Consider the following 15786-nt stretch of genomic DNA (forward strand, 5'->3'; position numbering starts at 1 on the left):
TCAGATCTGCGCTAAAGAAAGCTTTATATTGACTTATGATGAATATTTCTTAACTTACAGGCATCAAGTTAAATATTGAAGGATACAAAACTATAAGTCAATTGAGATATTGTTACCGTAATTGATCAAAGTATATAATCTACAAGGACTCTCCATAAGCCTGTGCTTAGAAATAATATATTGTTCATAAAATAGTAAATAGCTAACATTCGACTCCTTGAATCAAATCTAGATGTGAGATTACATATATACGCAAATCTGCATGTCCTTAATCTTATATTTAGAAAAAGTATATTAAATGAGACAATCAACCAAAGTCACCACATTAGAAAAATTGTCAAACCCCAAATATGAGAAATAAACATAAACTTAATTCAAATCATGCCACGCTTCCAGATCTGTATCAATTACACTCAGATCTATGCACTCAAGGAAGAAAAGATAAGAGGGAACGAGTTGGATTAGTGGGCCGAAGCCAACTATTTTGTTGCCTCTATTAAACTAAATCACAAAGATAAATAAGCTTTCAGGCAACAAATAAATAAACCTGGCATCAACCCTTTCATTAAATGATCAAATGTCTTTACATTAGAAATGATTCAATAGAGTCTGATCCCAATGGTCACAACATGGAATCATCTCACAACCATGAAATGATAACAAAACCTACCTTTCAATACCCTCTTTTTGAACTCCCCCATCAGGGCTTTTGTCCAATTATTTATACAAGGAAGACCAAGGGTGAATTTGGACAATTTCCCCAAAAGCTACTCAACAAATCATGGTTAATCTTACACAAGATTGATTAGTTGACATCTTCAGGCTGAGATATGATTAGTTGGGATTCATTAAGAAATAAGTCCTCTAAGAATAGCTTGGCTGGTTTAATTTTGCTAAATGATTGGTTAGTTTGGGCGTAATTGGACATTGGAAGCAACAAAACAGTTTCTTTTGAAAGAACCTTAGATTTCTCCCAATCCGCGTGGTTTTTGGAGGAAATTATTGTGGTTGACCTAATGGGATTGCCATTAACAAAACCCACGTTTTAATTTTCCTAGATTCTGCTTCGCTTGTACGAAAATTTAGCTCAAAGTCGATGACTCGATTCTTCATAGCACAAGTTGTCCTCACTATTGACCCTTTCCTGGAAGCCTCTAGAATTAACCTGGGTGTGAAATAAACAACATGGAACCATGTCATCAATACTAGGAGAAAAACCCATGTCTAGGAATTCTCTTTCAAGTTGCACGGATATGCCAAACTCATAGGTTGGTTGTAGGACATGCATAGTAGTTGAGCGAACTTGCTAGACAAAACCATTATTAGTAATAAATCAAGCGTTAACCTCTTTAATCCATAAAAATAAAAGGAAATGAAAATAATTAACTACTTAGCATTCTTAGGTTCTTAGTGACACATTTTAGGGAAAATCAATAAGAAAGGAAGTGAATTAATGGAAACATGCAGGAAAAATGGCTAAGAAAAGGTGGTTTAAATGATAAAAGGAACAGAAAATTTGCGAACCAACATCTCCCCCATGTACCTTTGCACATTTGCATGTCCTCATGTAAACAAGGAAAAACTGGTCATTAGATGGACTACAATATTCCTAATGTCGTATGTCATGCCCATATTCATTCTTGTGCCTCTTGTATGCATTCTTCTTGGTGTATGGAGCAGCGATTTGAGAAGGTGCCCAATTGAAAAGTAAACAAAAGGAATTCTGATTGAAGTATATAATTGTTACATTGCACAATCAAAACAAGCATCATGAATAGAGAACCATCTTCCTGCTGTGACATTATTCAATCCTTCCATAAATGCATTTAAATTCTTTAGATGATTTGTTGCATAGATTCAAAAAATTAGGGCCTGCTTGTTAAATGATGAAAAAGATGTTGCAGATAAGGTCACAAATATTCCCCAGATTTGTTACAGAGGCTCAAAGTATTTGGCTTAGAATTTGCACCATGTTGTTGTTGGACATAGATTGGCATTGATGTCAATATGGCAATATTCAAGGAGTAGACAGAGCCAAGAGGAGCACACAGAGTTATCAAAGCCAAGAGGAGGAGACAAAGCCACGAGAGGACCAAACAACGCAAAGAGCAGAGAGAGCCAATGGAGGCATGCAGGTAACAGCTATAAACAACCATCGGAGCAACAGAGGAACAAGCAGAGAGCCATCAGAGCAACAAAGGACGCAAACAATCATCGGAGGAAGCAGATAGAGCCATTAGAGAAAACCTTATATATATATGCATTTAACGGAAACGGAGGCGGAAGGCTTATACATATATGCATTTACCCATCGGCAGAAAAAACATAGTTATATGGCGTTTAACACTATTGGAGGGCAAACGGAGGCCAAAACACATATATATGGCAAACACACTAATGGCAGAGAAGTTTATTTATATATATCGGCATATATATGTATATCGGCGACAACGCTAATCGGCGGTTCGACTATGTGTCACCACCGAAACCTCTGATTGCGATAATGTACGCGGACCCGATGCGGCATTATGTTATGGTTGAATGCAATATCGCGTCCACCCTATCGGGACTCTCACATCGCAATATCCAAAGGGCTGTCCTCTTGCTATGCGCCAATTGCGATGACGCATGCGGACCCGATGCGGCATTGTGTTATGGTTGAATGCTATATCGCATCCGCCCATCGCAACAATACACAAAGGAATTACACTCTCTTGAATGCCGATTGTGATGTAAGTCACGGACCCGATGGTCCGATTGCAACATGGTTCAATGTAATATCGCATCCGCTATGTCGCTAGTCTTGAAGGGATGTTAAATCCGTAGATTGCGATAGAGGTATGGACCCGATGGACCCATCAAAAACAGTTTATATAATATCGCGTCTAGCAGGGGAATCGGCCATCGGCAATTGACTATGTTATGTACAAACCTCCGGAAGTGGCGATTGCTATAAAGGGATGATGTGGCATGTGGGACCTCTATATGGCTATAGCCTCGTTTATATGGTTCCCATGAAGTAATAAGTCTGTGAATAAAAGATTCTCCAACATATATATTTTTCATATACAAGTCGGTCTCTCCTCCCTATGGACATGTCCCTTGGTGATAGGAAGAAGTCATATATATATATATATATGTTGAAACACTTCATTTCTGGAATTGATCTCGGGCATCTATATTACGAACAAATAACAGTTCACGACTCGTGAACTTGAAAAGAAAAAAGGGACCTCTCTGATATTTTTTAATAAACATCATTTCTATTGTAATTCAGCCCCTCTTCCTCTTGAACATGTCCCGTGAAGCATTGGTTAATTCGAGCGCAGAGGAAGCTAAAGCGAATGGAGGAGGGAAGCTAGAAGGTCGAGTGAGTGTTGAGGAAGCCAAAGCTCAAGCGAGTGAGGAGGAAGCCAAAGAGCCAACGAGTAAGCGGAAATGAAAGGACAAAGGCATGAGAATGTACAAAACAGTAAAAAAAGAGAACTGTTGGTGTTGTTGTGATGGTGAAGAACCAGAGTGTGAGGTAGCAGAAGCAGTAGAAGCAGTGGAGGCTGTAGAAGCAGCAGAGGTAGGAGAGTAGGAGTGAGAGAACCTCAGTTGAATAGAGTGTAGCAGCATACCAGTTTATACCAAGGTTGGGTTGGAGCCCAAGAGGTTGGAGCCTCAGAACTGAACAAGACTAAAGTCATTAGGGGTAGGTGCTCCTAAGTGCAAAACCACTGCAAAATAGAGTTGGTGCTCTGGAGGTTGGAGCCTCATTGAAGTCCAAGTTGGAGCTTGGAAACTATTTACAATCAGATATATACTTATATTGTATTTATTTCATTGCACTGTCTTGAGTTTTAATAAAATCATTTATTCCAGCTGTTGATTTCTGTGTTCTGCGTATACATATACATATCTATATATGCTTTTGGCAATCACTATAACAATTAAAAAAGTAAGAAATACTAATTCACCCCCCCTCTCAGTATTTCTAACAATTGGTATCAGAGCAGGCTTCTTCATACTAGCCTAACAACTTGAAGAAGGATCCGCAGCCATGATGAGAAATCACGAAGCATCAGGAAGACCTCCTTTGTTTGACGACACTAACTTTGGTTTCTGGAAGAAAAGAATGACCTACTACTTAATGTCCCTTGGACCTGAAGTCTGGCATTTTGTTCAAAATGAATACCGAACGACTTCCACTCTTCCAACAGACCCAAACGAGAGGAAAGCCTACATCGCAAATGCAAAGGCCATGAACTCCATCACTAGTGGAATCACTGATTCCGAGTTTACAAAAATCATGCACTGTACCTCTACCAAAGAAATGTGGGAGAAGCTAGTTGGCTTGTACGATGGAGACTCAAAAGTAAAAAAGGCAAAGCTTCAAACTCACAGAAGAAAATTTGAAATTTTGAGGATGGAAGATGAAGAAGATATTGCAGCATACCTCCTCTGAGCAACTGAAGTGGTAAATTCCCTGAAAGGATTGGAAGAAAAAGTTGAAGAAAGTACCATTGTTCAAAAGGTATTAAGGTCTCTTCCAGACAGATTTGACTCCAAAATAAGCGCTATAGAAGAAGCAAAGGATCTAGATACCCTCAAAATGGATGAACTCCATGGAATTCTCACTGCTTATGAAATGAGGAAAGGTGGCCCAAGCTCCAAAGATGCAGCATTCAAGGCCTCAAAGTCAAAGAATGGGAAAGAAAGGAATGACTATAGTGATGAGTCAGATGTGGAATCCGAATTGGCTCAATTTTTACGAAAGCTGAAGAGAGGATCTAAGCTTAAAGGCGAGTATCCTCTTATTTGTTTTAAATGTGGTAAAATAGGTCATTATGCAGCAAAATGTCCTCATAAACATGACAGTGATGATGCAGGAAATTCTAAAAGAATGGCACACAAAAAGAAAGGGTTCAATAAGAAAAACTTCTTCTCCAAGCAAGATGAGTCTGATGAGGATGAGTTTATGGTCATAAAAAAGAAATCAGATGAGGAAAGTGATCATGATGAAAGCCAAGAAACATTATTCATGGCACTCACAGATGATGATGACTCAGGGCTGGAAGGAAATGTAGATGAACTGTTAATTAGTGCCATTGAAGAAAATGAAAATCTATGGAACAAACTCATTTCTCTCAAAGTGGAAAACGAGGAAATAAGAAGGAGAGAAGATTTCTTGGAAGCAAAGCTTAAAGAAAAACAAGAGACTTGTGAAGAACGTGAGGCCGAAATAGTGTCTCTGAGAAAGGAGTTGGAGCAAGTTAAAAAGGGTTGTAAAAGCTCTCAAATACTTGAGACTATTATGAAAAGTCAAAAACCTCAACATGACAAGTCTAGAATAGGTTTCAAAGGAGAATCCTCAAGCACTAAGAATAGTGCGAAAAGCTATGTCGATGCACTTTCCTGCAATCCAAAAGATGAAAAAGTATGTTATCAAAAGTGCATCCCAGATCCCAAGAATGAAGAGAGAATTACTCTAAAGAAGAATGTGGAGTTGAATCATGGACACTACATCAAATACAAACCTGTACTCCAGCAAGGGCCCATTGCAAATCCAAAGAACGAGGGGGGAGTAATTCCCAGGAAGGAAATTGACTCAAACTGTGGTTGCTTCAACAAGTACAAAACCATCTTTCTTGGACACTGCTTTCACTGTAAAAACTTCGGTCATCAAGCCAGACATTGTATGGCTCGCAGAAGTGAAAAGACAAAGCTAAAGGACCGAATAATCAACTCATATGCCCCCAAAAGGCAGGACAAATCAAAACCTTCAATTCATTTGATCTCTTGACCAAATTTGATCTGATTTGCTCTTTCTTCTACAATAATGGACACTATGAACAAGACTTCCCACTCAAAGGAAGAAAGACGAGTAGCAAGAACTCCAGCATGGACAAATGCGGCTTGGCTCTATATGCTCAAAATAATGGAAACTAGTGGTTTGTAGATAGTGGGTGCTCCAGACACATGACAGGAGACAAAAGGAAGTTTGTCTCACTCAGTAAAAAGGAAGGGAATGTGTCCTTTGGAAGTGGATCTGGAAGAATTGCTGGAAAAGGAACAGTTACTCTGATCAATGGAAAAGGAAAAGCTCAAGATGCTCTGCTGGTTGACGGACTCAAACACAACCTCCTGAGTGTCAGCCAAATCTGTGATCAAGGACATAAGGTTGGTTTCAGCACCAAAGATTGTGAAATAAGGAACTCTGCCTCAAGGAAACAGGTGGAAAAAGGGGTGAGAACACCAGAGAACATTTACATTCTGAACAAGATTCAAGAAAATAAATGCTACTTGAGTCAGACAGATGAGATTTGGCTATGGCACAAGCGACTTGGACATACAAGCTTCAAAAATCTGATCAATATCAGCAAGATCAAAGCTGTACGAGACATCCCAAGGTTGTTCAAACCAAATCAAGCAGTATGTGGTCCATGTCAACATGGAAAGCAGACCAGAATAAGCCACAAGACAAAGGAGCTCTCTACGTCGAAGCCCTTGGAGATCATCCATGCTGATGTGTGTGGGCCAACTAGAAATCAAGCACTCCAAGGAGAAAGGTACTTTGTGTTATTTGTTGATGATTATACTAGAATGATGTGGATATATTTCATAAAGTATAAATCTGAAACTTTTGAGTGTTTTAAGAATCTAAAAGCCCTTGTAGAAAATGAAAAAGATTCAAAAAGTAAGTGCCTCAGAACAGACAGAGGAGGAGAATTCACATCAAACAAGTTTAGTGAGTTTTGTAATATTAATGGAATTAAAAGTGAATTCTCCACTGCCAAAACACCTTAGCAAAATGGGGTAGTTGAAAGAAGAAATCGAACAGTCCAAGAAATGGCAAGAACTATGCTATTAGCAGCAGAATTACAACCTAAATTCTGGAAAGAATCAGTAGGGACAACTGTCTATACACCGAATCGAACTCAATTAAGACCAAATTGTGAAAAAAATCCTTATGAGCTATGGAAAGGAAGACCTGCTTCGGTGAAGTACTTCAAGATCTTTGGAAGCAAGTGCTTCATAAAAATAAATGATGGCTCACCCAGAAAGTTTGATTCTCGGGTTGATGAAGGGATATTTCTTGGATACTCTACACGGAGCAAGGCTTACAAGTGCTACAATTATCGACTGAAGAAAATAGTGGAAAGCATTGATATAAAGGTTGATGAAGATCTTCCAGAAAAGGAAATTGAAGAACATGAAGATGACTCTCTCATTGAAGAAGAAGAACCTAAAGAGGAAGAAATAGAAGAGGAAGAAGAAGAAGAAGAAGAGGAAAGAGAACCACCTAATACCCCTTCAAAGATGAAGTATGTCCAAAGACATCATCCAGAAGAGCAGATCATTGGCGATAGAGATGAAGGTGTGCAGACCCAAAGAAGGATAACAATCACACCCAAGAGAAAATTCATTGCCCTCCTATCTATGATAGAACCAGAAACATTTGCAGAAGCAAGTAAGGATCCTCATTGGGTAAAAGCCATGGAAGAAAAAATGTCCCAAATTGAGAAGAACAAGACATGGGAGTTGGTACCTCGTCCAAAGGAAAAAAACATAATAGGAACCAAATTGGTGTTCAAAAATAAAATGAATGACGAAGGACAGGTTATCAGAAACAATGCAAGACTTGTCTGCAAAGGCTATTCACAAATTGAAGGAGTTGACTTTGAAGAGACATTTGCACCAGTGGCCCATATGGAAGCTATCAGGATGTTCTTGGAATTTGCTTGCTCAAGAGGATTCAAAATCTATCAAATGGATGTGAAATCAACATTTCTAAATGTGGAACTCAAAGAGGAAGTCTACATGGAGCAGCCAGAAGGTTTTGATCTAACAGCATGAAAGGACTTAGTTTGTAAGTTGAAAAAGGCTTTATATGGGTTGAAACAAGCTCCTAGAGCTTGGTATGCAAGACTGGATCACTATTTACAACAACAAGGCTTCAAAAAGGGAGTGGTTGGAAGTAATCTATACATAAAGACAGATGAAGTTAAGTTACTAGTTGCTCTTGTTTATGTCGATGATCTGATTTTTGCTAGTAATAATGATGAAATGAACCATGAATTTTCTCAAAGCATGTCAAAAGAGTTTGAGATGTCAATGATAGGAGAGCTGTCCCACTTCCTTGGACTTCAAGTATCCCAAACCAGAGCAGGATTGTGTATATCTCAAACCAAATATCTAAAAGACATGCTCAAAAAATATGGAATGGAGGACTATGCACCCATGAACACACCTATGACCACAAATTGCAAACTGAGCAAAGATGATGACTCCCCTCTAGTGGATGCAACTCATTACATGTCAATGATCAAAGCCCTTCTATACTTAACAGCTACACGACCAGACATAATGCAAGCAGTAGGAATGGTGGGAAGATTTCAATCTGCTCCCAAACAATCCCATTTATCAGCCGTAAAAAGAATTCTCAGATATCTGAAGGGAACTTCTGATTTCGGTCTTTGGTACCCAAAGAACTCAACACTGACTGTAACTGCATACACCGATGCTGACTGGGTTGGAAGTATAGATGATCGAAAAGTACTAGTGGAAATGCATTCTTCCTAGGAGACTGTTTGGCATCCTGGCTTAGCAAAAAATAGTCATCCATATCATTATCCACAGCTGAAGCCGAGTATATTGTTGCAACAGACTGTTGTACTCAGATACTATGGATGAAGGAAGCTCTAAAAGATGTCGACATATGTATAGATCAACCGATTACCATCTATTATGACAAAACAAGTGCTATCAGTCTCAGCAAAAATCCAGTGATGCACTCAAGAACCAAACACATACCAATCAAGTATCATTTCCTTCGTGAACAAGTAGCTGAAAAAAACATCGTCTTGGAATATATCAGTAATAAAGAGCAGATAGTTGATATTTTCACAAAACCTCTTCCTCGAGAAGCATTCGAACATCTGCGTCAAAAGATGGGGGTTATTTCTTTATCATCACTCAAGTTCATTCATAAAGATGTAGCAGGACAGGGGGAGCAGGTTGATAGGGGTAGTCCGTATGCATTCCTTTGCCATTGATGTCAAAGGGGGAGAGAGCAGAAGAATATTGCCATCAATAACAAAGGGGGAGATTGTTGGACATAGATTGTCATTGATGTCAATATGGAAATATTTGAGGAGTAGACAGAGCCAAGAGGAGCACATAAAGTTATCGGAGCCAAGAGAAGGAGACAGAGCCACCAGAGGAGCAAACAACGCAAAGAACAGACAGAGCCAATGGAGGCATGCAGGTAACCGCTATAAACAATCGTCGGAGCAACAGAGGAACAAGTAGAGAGCCATCAGAGCAACAAAGGATGCAAACAATCATCGAAGGAAGCAGACAGAGCCATTAGAGAAAACCTTATATATATGCGTTTAACACAAATGGAGGTGGAAGGCTTATACATATATGCATTTACCCATCGGCAACAAAAACATAGTTATATGGCGTTTAACACTATCGGAGGGCAAACAGAGGCCAAAACACATATATATGGCAAACACACTAACGTCAGAGAAGTATATATATATATATATATATATATATATATATATATATATATATATATATATCGGCATATATATGTATATCGATGACAACGCTAATCGGCGGTTCGGCTATGTGTCACCACCGAAACCTCTGATTGTGATAATGTACGCAGATCCGATGCGGCATTGTGTTATGGTTGAATGCAATATCGCATCCACCCTATCGGGACTCTCACATCACAATATCCAAAGGGCTGTCCTCCTGCTATGCGCCGATTGCAATGACGCATGTGGACTTGATGCGGCATTGTGTTATGGTTGAATGCTATATTACATCCTCCCATCGCAACATTACACAAAGGAATTACACTCACCCGAACGCCGATTTCGATGTAAGTCATGGACCCGATGGTCCGATTGCAACATGGTTCAATGTAATATCGCATCTGCTATGTCGCTAGTCTCGAAGGGATGTTAAATCCACCGATTGCGATAGAGGTATGGACCGATGGACTCATCAAAAACAGTTTATATAATATCGTGTCCAGCAGGGGAATCGACAATCAGCAATCAATTATGTTATGTGCGAACCTTCGGAAGCGGCGATTGCGATAAAAGGATGACGTGGCATGTGGGACCTCTATATGGCTATAGCCTCGTTTATATGGTTCCCGTGAAGTAATAAGTCTGTGAATAAAATATTCTCCGACATATATATTTTTCATATAAAAGTCAGTCTCTCCTCCCTATGAACATGTCCCTTTGTGATAGGAAGAAGTCATATATATATATATATATATATATATATATGTTGAAACACTTCATTTTTGGAAGTGATCTCGGGCATCTATATTACGAACAAATAACAGTTCACGACTCGTGAACTTGAAAAGAAAAAAGGGACCTCTCTGATATTTTTTAATAAGCATCATTTCTATTGTAATTCAACCCCTCTTCTTCTTGAACATGTCCCATGAAGCATTGGTTAATTCGAGCGCAGAGGAAGCTAAAGCGAATGGAGGAGGGAAGCTAGAAGGTCGAGCGAGTGTTGAGGAAGCCGAAGCTCAAGCGAGTGAGGAGGAAGCCAAAGAGCCAACGAGTAAGCGGAAACGAATGGACAAAGGTATGAGAATGTATAAAATAGTAAAAACATAGAACTGTTGGTGTTGTTGTGATGGTGAAGAACCAGAGTGTGAGGTAGCATAAGTAGCAAAGGCAGAAGAGGCAGCAGAGGCAGAAGAGGTTGTAGAAGCAGTAGAGGTAGGAGAGTAGGAGTGAGAGAAACTCAGCTGAATAGAGTGTAGCAGCATACCAGTTGGGTTGGAGCCCAAGAGGTTGGAGCCTCAGAACTAAACAAGACTAAAGTCATTAGGGGTAGGTGCTCCTAAGTGCAGAACCACTGCAAAATAGAGTTGGTGCTCTGGAGGTTGGAGCCTCACTGAAGTCCAAGTTGGAGATTGGCAACTATTCACAGTCAGATATATACTTATATTGTATTTATTTCATTGCACTACTTCAGTTTTAATAAAAGAATTTATTCCAGCTGTTGATTTCTGTGTTCTGTGTATACATATACATATCTATATATGATTTTGGCAATCACTAGAACAATTAAAAAAGTAAGAAATATTGATTCACTCCCCCCTCTCAGTATTTCCAACAGTTGTTACCAAATATTGATCTGCTACATGTTGGACCTTTCACTTGAACCACCCCCTAGCAAAAAATGCACACAAACACTAAAAGCTTTTACTGCTTCAAAATTGCAAAGCACAATAACAAAATCTGTAAGCTCTCCACCAATCTGTGCACCCCATCCTAAACCAAATGATAGTATGTCTAATAGTGTTGACCTTGGATCATTCTTTTAACACTTATTGCGAGTTGCAATCAGTATTTATATCTTTAGTTGACATCTTAACCTCAACCACCACAATATTTTTTTGATGTTAGAGAGACAATGATTTTTCTCTTTCTCAATAACCACAACATTTTCTTGCAAGTTTCCTCTCCCTAAATATTTGGGAAACTTTGAAATTATATCTAAATCATATCCTTTATTCTTGTAATTATCAAATTCATTATGTTGATAACTAACACTAATTTAGGTAGGCTGGACATGGTTCACTTCATTGAATCTTCCAGGAACCAGACCTTCTGCTTAGAACAAGCATTCATTAATGCAATATTCATATATTTGCAGTTAAATTCCTTGGGAATCACACCAATACTTACGACATGAAGGAAGGTGTTCAAGTTAAAACGCACTAGAAGGCCTATCATTATCACTAAGCATCTCTGAAACATCATCCTTAATTGCAAAACTAAGATAACCACTATCCATCTTCTCCTTAGCAGGTGCCACAATAGCTACTTCAGGTTGCCATTCTGGCACAAGAGCTTGTATTTATGCATTAATAATGGCTGTAATATTTGCCACATATTGATATAAAATATCCAACTCTATACCTATTTCACTTGCAACACTCATTGTAGTGCTAACTTCTATGTCAAAAGAAAAGTGAACATTGCAAACATGACCTTCAGAAACTACAATCCCTAGCCTTGTGAATACTGTATTATCATCTTTTATTTGACCCTTCATTATGAAACCTATATTCACCCTCACTGGAGAAGGACTTTCTTCGCCTTCTGAGTAACCTCTGGATGTCGATATTCATCTCCTCTGCCTGTGCATTGTGATGAAGCCGCATGTTCACATAAATGTTTGATTAATCCAACAACATAATCTCTTCCATGTTTTTCCAATGGTGATGGTGCATCCCAAGACCAGAAATATTCCCATTCAAAGTTTGATCCAAGACTTTTATCAACAATGTTGAGGTTTTCTAAATTAGGGACATTGTTAAGCCATTCTTTGTCGTTGACATGATCATTAAACTTCAAATCACTCATGGAAAGAGTTGGACCACTCAAAACCAATAAATTTCATTTGGCACATGTTTCTTTTCACATAAATTAGGTGAATCAATATATATGGTGATTGTACAATTCATGACATCGATTTCATTGTTCCTTTGTGGTCAGTTCATTTTGTAGGTGTGTCTGATATTCTGGAAAAGAGTGCCTTTCGAGTTATTATAGAGTAACTCATGCTACAAGTTTGATATGAATTATTTATACTTGTAGAGAATAGTGGACTATTCATATAATGTTCGACAATAATCCCAACTGTTTGCACATGTTCAAAACTCAAATGAATGTTCACCTTGTGGATTTCATCTTGCCACTCTTTCTAGTGTCAGATTCATGAATACCTTTTCCTTTTCAACAATATGGCGAGGATACAATAATTGATTTTTTTTGTTTGGTGAGGAAAATACTCTATCTTTAGTAAAAGCATTCTGGAAATATATATTGGAGGTATTATTCAACTAATTATATTTTTCATCCAACGAATTATGTGAAATATGTTGGAATATATAATTCCTACTTGTCTCTAGTTGTGATTCTTCCTATGTAAGGAGTCAGTTCCTATTCTATAGGAGTTGGCTGTATCTACTTGTTCCTAGTTTGGTGTGTGTTTGAGAGATTTCCTCAACCAACAGATTGTGTGTGCATGTATATATGTAATTACATTTGATTAATGAAATATAGACAATATCAAAGTTTAGCTTGGTATCAGAGTCCTGAGGGCTGGCCCCTCGTGGGCTTGGCCAGTCCTGGGCGAGGAAAAATAAGAGTGTATTTGTATTGCTTTTTTTTTTTTCTAAGTTTTCCCATCATCCGTGCACGTGGCATCTCTATTTCCGGATCTGTGGAGGAGTTGTAGAGACTGAAATGGATCACCTAAAGAGGAGCTATGGAACACTGCCATGGATCTGGTGATCTGTAGTCGTGGTGTGTCTGCCAGTCAGGAGAGACATCCGATTAGGAGGCAATAGATCGGTTGAGCCGGCAGTGCAGCGGCTACCATTTTTACCACGCTGACAGACGTCATCGTCGTTTGGGTGTATGAGAAGCAAGATCAGCCGAGCATCCATGGTGCAAATCATGTTGAGAGAATCGTCGATATTGGTGACACAGAAAGTGGAGTACCCACACACACAGGCGAGACACCCCTCAACATTCAGGAGGAGGTCCCCCAAACACCTCCCCACATAGACAGACAAATGAACATGATGAAGGGGACATCATTGATAAAGAGGACCTCTATGGGAGACAACTTATTGCTCATATTGGCACTGATCTTCCATTCTATATTCGAGGGGATCACCATCGGTGTTGCAACGACGAAAGCTAATGCATGGAGAGCATTGTGGACAATGTGTTTACACAATATTTTCGCTGCAATTGCGATGGGGATAGCCTTGTTGCACATAATTCCCAAGAGGTCGTTCCTCTCATGTGCAGCATATGATTTCGCCTTTGTGATTTCGAGCCCCATTGGAATTGGTATTGGAATAATTATTGATGCCACTACATAGGGCCGTATAGCTGACTGGCTTTATGTAATTTCAATGGGTTTGGCCTGCGGTGTTTTCGTTTATGTTGCCATCAACCATCTTCTATTGAAAGGAATAATACACAACCCGCAAAACCGTATCCACTTTGACAAACCATTTTACAAATATTTGGCTGTAGTTATTGGAGCCAGATTGATTGTAGTTGTCATGATTTGGGACTAGCAGAAATTTGCCTAGATGGTTGATTCCTATGTTGGCAGAAACAGTGATGATTCAATTGTTTCTTGTTATTCTCTCAGTGTCATACAACCTGAGAACTCTGTGGTGGAGATCAATTCTATAGACGATTTGTATTTATCATGTTTACGGTCAGCATGGAGCTACATGTTCGAGAGGCAATTGCATGATAAGATATTCGATATGACCTATTTGGAGAGCTGTTGGAAAGCGTATTCCAAGATCTGGAGCAATGGCGCGGATTGGTGTTGCGTGCAACAATGGTTGATCAGTTTGACTTCAACCCATGAGGTGTGGTGACTTTGGAGCTCCCATGACTCCCCAAGGCTTTCCTGATGGTAATCATAAATATCTTTGGTCATGATAAATGAAATGTGTTTCTCAATTGTCTGTAAAGAATATCATGTTGTTTATAGATAATAGAATTGTCTTGGAATTGATTAATATATTGAGTCTAGCCAACTCAATATGATATGTAGTGATTTGGATAGAACTGGCTACTCTAACCAATCACTTGTGTGGAATATGGAAATCCAAGATAACTATTAGAAAAATGCCAAAGATAATGTTGAAGATGATATGAACAATTGGAGGTAAAGGAGCTACATCAAAAGATTAACGGAGGATGGACAACTAAGTTAAAGTTTGTCTGAGTTTGTAGAATAGACTCATGATTGTGATAAAGTGTGAGTCACACATTGTAATCATAGCAAATCTACATTTCATATTTTGTTTTTTGGACAGTTGTGGTCCCTAAAATGTTTTATGTACCTAGTGTCCTCTTAAGCTTGGAGTACATTAAAAGGGAATATGACTGTAAGACCTGGAGAGGCGTGCATACCCCTTTGTTATGTGTTCCCTAGTGACATCAAGTTGTGGAATCAACCACTGGGTAGGTACGAGGGTGGTAGGTGTACTCGTATCTAAGCTTGATATGTAATCGAAGAATTGAGTCTTCGATTAATGGGAGAATTAAGAGATGTAACATATCTCATAGTGTAATGCACCAAGTCAAAGAAAGTTCATTAAGAGGTGGATGAACCATGTATGTGAAGGACTTCCTAGTAGACTGGAGGTTGTAGCAATTGGGAACCCATGCATTCCAGTAGACGGTTGTTCCTTTATATGGACACCTACAATTGAATGAACAAGGTACAAGGTGTGATTACCAGATTGGACTAGATGTAGACTTTGCAAACTGATATCGAGACAAGTACTCATTAAGGGGGAGTGTTGGAATATCTAATTCCTACTTGTCTCTAGTTGTGATTCTTTCTATGTAAGGAGTCAGTTCCTATTCTATAGGAGTTGGCTCTATCTACTTGTTCCTAGTTTGGTGTGTGGTTGAGAGATTTCCTCAACCAACATATTGTATGTGCATGTATATATGTAATTACATTTGATTAATAAAATATAGACAATATCAAAGTTTATCGAAAGAAAACTATCATAATCTAATGCATTAGCCCCCTTTTTATCATGTTTCCCACCCTGTACTGGAGTTGAATACTCTCGTTTCTTGGATACACTCTTTAATAAAACTTTTGGGCCTTTGCCATGAGAACCCCATATAGAGTAGGAGTAGAAAAATTAACCAATGACATTATCATTTTCCAAACACCAAGAGC

General features: G+C 38.8%; 1 pseudogene; it reads left to right on the top strand.

Annotated features, from left to right (window-relative positions):
* The first annotated feature begins 13330 nt into the window (after positions 1–13330).
* LOC149142863 (zinc transporter 11 pseudogene) lies at positions 13331–14143 on the top strand (annotated as a pseudogene).
* Positions 14144–15786: the final 1643 nt, after the last annotated feature.

This window comes from Pinus tabuliformis, chromosome X (genome assembly GCF_031772625.1).
Source record: "Pinus tabuliformis cultivar Carrire ecotype Pingquan chromosome X, CPIR1, whole genome shotgun sequence".
In the NCBI taxonomy this organism is placed as follows: domain Eukaryota; kingdom Viridiplantae; phylum Streptophyta; class Pinopsida; order Pinales; family Pinaceae; genus Pinus; species Pinus tabuliformis.